General features: G+C 40.5%; 1 protein-coding gene across 1 annotated transcript in view; it reads right to left on the bottom strand.

Annotated features, from left to right (window-relative positions):
• Window positions 1–23: 23 nt before the first annotated feature.
• Window positions 24–6,789, bottom strand: part of CSTF2 (cleavage stimulation factor subunit 2) — a 33,127-nt gene continuing 26,361 nt past the window's right edge. Inside the window, exon 14 of the mRNA XM_062183714.1 lies at window positions 24–2,694. The gene's annotated coding sequence lies outside the window, so the exon portion shown is untranslated. The remainder of the gene's footprint in view (window positions 2,695–6,789) is intronic.

The raw sequence follows: 6,789 nt of genomic DNA, 5'->3' as shown, positions 1-6,789 counted from the left end.
AGATTTCTAATTAGGGTGCCTTTTTAAATAAAAATTTATTGAATAATGACAAAACATAATAATAAACATAAATAATAAACAATGAACATAAAATTACCAAGAACTCTATCCCCACATAACACCAACTACATACATTCTGTTACATTAAACATAATCTTATCCAGTGTGAACAGCAATTTATGCTTTAATTTTGCTTGTCAAAAAATGAAGGATTTTTTTCTTTGTTTAATGACTCTTGTTGCATTTTCTGGGCTCTCCATTTGGGAAAGAAAACCTTGAAAGTATGTGAATTGTAATTGAAATTGTATTATAATTTAAAGTCAGTTATCCTGTCATCTTCTATTATTCTGTTGAAAATAATTGAAAAAACTTGAACTCCATCTTAGGATGACTTTTGTAGTCAACACAAAGGCTCCTTTATCACTCTTTTTATTAAGGGGACTTATTAAAGTCTCATTTAAAAACTAAGAAATAATTTACAATTTCAGTAGGTTTTTTTTTGGTTCCTATCTACCTATTCACCAAGTAATCATTCACCAAGTAACATAAGCAAAAGGCCATTTCTTTGTCTTACCAAAATGCTTTTTATTTTTGTCATATATCCAACCTTAGCCTACAATTACATCCGCTCACCATGAATCACTAGGAGAGAAGAAGCCCTAAGCCCCTCAAAAGAGGGAAAAAACTTCACATTCAGTTGTACCCAGAGTTCAAGTCATTATAGATTTATGAGAATGTTCCTACTGAATTAGCATTATAGCACCAATTTTCCTACCATTAAGTCACCAAGAATGAACAAATGGTTGTTTCTAATTATTCAGGAACCTCTGGTATGACATGAAGGATTAGTGAGATAGGTTTTTCAGTCACTAGTCTGAACACAATAAAGGTAGCTCATGGACCCATGGTATCTAACTGTGCTATTACACCAGTAAAAGACACTTATAGGTGCTTCTGTAGGGATAGATTGGGATACCACTGCTGTTGCCAATTTGTTCTCTTGGATTTCAGTTACCTAAATTAATTTTAATAAGACTTTGGGAAAACACACAATGTAACCTCAAAAACACGTTCCTGTTAGACAACTGCTGACCAACTAATATCTTCAAGGCCCTTGATTTGGAATGCTAGTGTTCCCTGAAACTTACGTGTTCCTGACGAGAAGGTTTTATTCTAGTCTCAAATCAACATATCAAGGTTCTGGTATTCATGGAAATGGACATAAAAGGTAATGAAAATAATAAACTCTGCATAATTGTCATCCAAGCTGAACTGGAGATGAGCAGGATACCCAGAAAGCTCCTCAGCTGTTTTGAGCACGTTTTCTTTGCTAGGTTAATATGAAACAGCTTATTCAGCACACTTCTCTTATAAATGATTATGTATCAAGAGTAGAAAATTCCTCCATTTCAATGTCTATCAAGTTGATTATCTTTGCATTCTTTTGCTTGCCATGTAAAGCAATATGCTATTACATTCTCTAAGCATATGCCAGGTTTTCAATTGATCTGACCATAATCCCTAACCCAGGGGGTAGTATTCTGAGAATACAAATAGGATCAAAAATAGTTCCAGTAGAACTTTACTAATTATTAAGGCAACTTTTAACCTCTTGAGGTTGGCTTGATGGAGAGAAACTATGTTCCTCCTTAATGCCACTATGAGAGAGAGAATACTAGGCAAGACGATCCCAGGTTAGAGCACTGATTACATTCAGAACTATCTGCAAGGTAGGAAGCAGGGACACACCTACCAGGCAACCTGAATGCTTGTCCTCTACATTTGGTCTGAAGTTTTAGGACTTTCTATGTTTTGAGTTCCCAGAATAAATTTGGTTTATAATGTAGGGCTGCAGGTTAGTGATTTCCTGGAAGACAGGATGAAATGTATTTTGTTCACTCGATTTCTGCTGTTATTTCACCTTGAACATGTGAAAAATCAGTGGGTTTTTAAAGTTGACTACAAGACTGAAGTTTTAGAACAGACAAGAAAATGTCAACAGTGTCTTGTATTGTTGATATACTCAAACCAGTGCCAACACAATCTTTTGTCTTAACTCTGAACTATGAATGTTCAGATCTGCTATTGACAAAAAATGCATTTTGATATTTATATTTTTCTAAACTAAACACATTGCTGTGCTAGGCTCTTTGCTTTGTTGGCCTTTTGACCATTTTATAGCTCTAAGCATGTGCTGTTTTCTCCCAGAAGACTCAGAAGTTTGGGAAAGTTTCCAAAGGGCAAAGCCTTATTGTTCTTGCTGGAAGCGAATTAAGCAAAAATTAAATTCCAGAAAACACTGCTTCTGAGAAATTCTCAAATATTATCAAGAAGAAAGAATGGTTAACCAAAAGAGCAAGCTACAATATGACATTAAAGCACAATGCTGTGGGAAGGGTAGAAAACACATCTAAGGTTTCACCCTTGGTGTTCAGCTTTTTAAAACCAAGAAGGTCATGTATATCAATTTGCAGTGTACTAAAATTGTGTTCAAAGTTTATTTCAAGTCACAGAAAATATACAAACTAAGACAACAAAATGAAACAGTTTTGTTTCGAGAGAAGGTGATGGGAGTCCTCCACCTGGCACCAACTGAGTCAGTCAGGGGTTAGGATGCTGAAGTAATCTTTTTGCAACATTTGAATAAAGTTATGGAAATAATTTCCAGATCTGTTGCCAGGTAGCTTTGAAAACCTGTAAGAAAAATTTTGGAGAAAGCCATATGAGAAGTGGAGATAAAGTTCTCTTCCCCATACATCAGGAAAAAAATTAAAGGCTAGGAGAGGGAGGATAAGGCATAAAATCAAATCACCAGAACAGCTTTCTAAGCTGTCTCCTGCCTCCCACATCCCCAGAGCCATCATTGCTTGCAGCAAGGTTTCTCAATCTCAGCACTAGTGACATTTTGGACTGGAGCACTCTATAATTGGGAGGTTGGGGGCTATGCATTATAGGATGTTCAGCAACATCTTTGGTCTCTAATCCACTGAATACCACTCGTATACCATACTCCCTAAAGTCATGACAACCAAAAATGTTTGCAGACACTGCCAAATGTCCCTTTTGGAACTGATCTGACAGTAATGGAATAGATGCCTGTCAGTGATGGCAGAGATGGATCACAATGAAGTAGGTGCAGAAAGAGCCAACACCTTTGGCTACAGTATGCACAAATACCAGCACAATCAGGAAAACTGTACCCACATAAAATTACATAATTATAGTCATATACACATGCATGCGCACATTAGTTACTGCAGGTTTAAAAAATGGGAGACACCCCTTGGGATGCTCACTTCCTATATTGTGCCAGGGCTCAAGTCCCAGCTCTGCTTCCAATACCAGCTTCCTGCTAATGTGCACCCTGGGAGAATGCAATGATGACTCAAATGGTTGGGTCCCTGCCACCGATATGGGAGGCCCAGATTGAATTCTGGGTTCCTAGCTTTAGCCTATCCCAGCCCTGGCTGTGGTGGGCATTTGGGGAGTGAACCAGCAGATGGAAGATCTCTGTATCTGTCTCTCTGCCTTTCAAATAAATAAAAATAAATAAGAACAACACATTTTTTTAAATGTCAAAAACCAAAAAAGATCTGTAGTCCAATAGTAAAGTACCAATGTCAATTTCTTGGTTTTGTATCACATAGAGTAAAAAAGTACTGCACTACAGCTATCTGAGATGTTCTCATTGGGTAAGCGGAATGAAAGGTACTCAGGGCTATTTTTTTTAAAGATTTTTTTATTTATTCGTGAGGTAAAGTTATGGACAGTGAGAGAGAGAAAGAGAGAGAAAGGCCTTCCATTCCACTGGTTCACTCCCCAAATGGCCACAACGGCTGGAGCTGGGCCAAATCAGAAGCCAGGAGCCAGGAGCTTCTTCTGGGTCTCCCATGCGGGTGCAGGGGCCCAAGCACTTGAGCCACCTTCCACTGCTTTCCCAGGCCATAGCAGAGAGCTGGATTGGAAGTAGAGCAGCCGGGACTTGAACCGGCACCCATATGGGATGCCAGCACTGTAGGTGGTAGCTTTACCCGCTACACCACAGCAAAGGCCCCCAGAATTATTTCTTCCTCTGTTATCCAAAGAGTAACTTTCCCACATTGCAGGAAATATCTTCTCTAGCATAAATAAATTAGAAAAGGTTTCTGTGAATATAACAGGTAGTCTATGCTTTTATTAAAGAAAAAAATGTTGTGGGTATCTGGAGTAAATAGGTAAAGTACCAGTCATAACAAAAGTCTAGATGTTCATACATCTGTGATAGGTTCCTATTACAGTTTAGTTACCTAAAGTCTAAATACAGATATGGTGCATATTTGCAGTTTAGATGTTTTTAAGACGTTACAAATACAGATTAAAATACTATTATATTGGGGTGGGCATTTGGCCTAGCTGTTAAGGTGCCCTAACCTATACCAGAGTGCCTAGCTTTGACACCTGCCTCTGGCTCCTGACTCCAGCTTCCTGCTAATGTAGATTCTGGGAGGCAGTGATGATGGTTCAAGTGGTGCGGTTCCTGTGGGAAACCTGGATTGAACTGCTAGCTCCTGGCTTTTGCCCCAGCCATTATGGGCTTTTGGGGGCGTGAACCAGCAGATGGGAGTATTCACTCTCTCTCTGCCTATCAAATAAATATAAATTACTTTAAAAATGCCACTATATTTAGTAAGACTGCTAATTAGTATAAACGAGTTCATGATTAGATGATAACATATGGGGGAAATTATAATATGGATAGGGTAAAAAGTAGAATTTCAAAATATGGTATTTCAGGGGCCAGCACTATGGAGTAGTGGGCTAAGCCTCCGCCTGTGGTGCCAGCATCCCATATGGGTGCTGGTTCTAGTCCCGGCTGCTCCTCTTCCAATCTAGCTCTCTGCTATGGCTTGAGAAAACAGTACAAGATGGTCCAAGTGCTTGGGCCTCTGCACCTGCATAAGACCCAGAAGAAGCTCCTGGCTCCTGGCTTCGGATGGGTCCAGCTCCAGCCGTTGCGGCCACCTGGGGAGTGAACCAGTGGATAGAAGGCCTTTCTCTCTGTCTCTCCCTCTCTCTGTCTGTAACTCTACCTCTTGAATAAATAAACAAAATATTAAAAACAAAAAAACCCCACAAAATATGATATTTCAGATGATATTGGGACCATGTGAATTTATAACTATTTTTGGGGGCCAACATTGTGATGCAATGAGTTAATAAGCCACTGCTGACTTCAGTATCCCATATAGGTATCAGTTTGTGTCCTAGCTGCTCCACTTTTGATCCAGCTCACTGCTAATGCACCTGGGAAAGCAACGAAGACAGGTCAAGTTCTTGGGCCCCTATTCCCATGTGAGAGACCTGGATAAAGCACCTGGCTTCTGGCCTTGGCCTGGCCCAGCCTGGGCCATTGCGGCCATTTGGGGAGTGAACCAGTAGATGAAAGCTCTCTCATTCACACTCTCCCCCCCCCCCCCCCACCTCTAATTCTGCCTTTCAAGTAAATCAATACATTCTTTTAAAAAAACTGTTTTTAGAAAACTGAATATGGCTGGCGCTGTGGCTTAACAGGCTAATCCTCCGCCTTGCGGCGTTGGCACACCAGGTTCTAGTCCCGGTCGGGGCGCCGGATTCTATCCCGGTTGCCCCTCTTCCAGGCCAGCTCTCTGCTATGGCCCGGGAAGGCAGTGGAGGATGGCCCAAGTCCTTGGGCCCTGCACACGCATGGGAGACCAGGAGAAGCACCTGGCTCCTGGCTTCGGATCAGCTCGATGAGCCGGCCGCAGCGGCCATTGGAGGGTGAACCAACGGCAAAAAGGAAGACCTTTCTCTCTGTCTCTCTCTCTCACTATCCACTCTGCCTGTCCAAAATAATAATAATAATAAAAAAGAAACAGAATATTTATGAGATACAAAAATGATGGGGATTTTTTTTTTAAAGAAACAACAATCTGTGGTCAGTGTGGCAGTTCAGTGGGCTAAACTGCCACCTGTGATGTTAGCATGTCATATCAGAGCATAGGTTCAAGTCCAAGCTCTATGCTTGATCAAGCTCCCTGCTATGTACCTGGGGAAAAAGCAAAAGATGGCCCAAATACCCATGTGGGAGACCAGAATGGAGTTCTAGTCTCTTGGCTTCAACTTGGTCATTGTGGCCATTTGGGGAGTAAACTACTAGATGGAAGATCCCTTTTGATTTCTGTCACTCTGCCTTTCAAATAAAATAAAATAAATCTTAAAAAACAAATACCAATGTGTGTAATCAAATTATGTCACGCAACTATTTATGAAGTAGGTCACCTGAGGATCTTTTTTATCTGACTGATAAACAAGAGAAATAAGGGTACAAGATTCAGTAATCTCCAAATTGTACAGAAATTGATGATGGGGCTAGTGTTGTGGTGCAGCAAGTTAAGCTACAGCCTACAATGCTAACATCCCTTAAGGGAGTGCCAGTTCAATTCCTAGATGCTCTGCTTCTGATCCAACTCCTTGTTAATGCACCTGGGAAGACAGTGGAAAATTACCCAAGTGCTTGGGCTCCTGCCATTCATGTTGGAGACCTGGATGTAGTTCCTGGCTCCCGGCTTTGGCTTGGCCCAACTCCGGCCACTGTGGTCATTTGGGGAATGAACCAGCAGACTGAAGATCTCTTTCTCTGTCTCTTCTTCTCTCTCTATCACTTCGCTTTTCAAATAAAGAAAGTAAACTCCTAAAAAAACCCTGAAAACTAAAATATTTATACATTTTATTGAAATTATGTGTATTTTCTCCATTTTCATGGGACATTTGGAATCAAGTAACACAAGT

This window comes from Lepus europaeus, chromosome X, assembly GCF_033115175.1.
Source record: "Lepus europaeus isolate LE1 chromosome X, mLepTim1.pri, whole genome shotgun sequence".
Lineage (NCBI taxonomy): Eukaryota > Metazoa > Chordata > Mammalia > Lagomorpha > Leporidae > Lepus > Lepus europaeus.
This window is presented reverse-complemented; position numbering and strand designations above follow the sequence as displayed.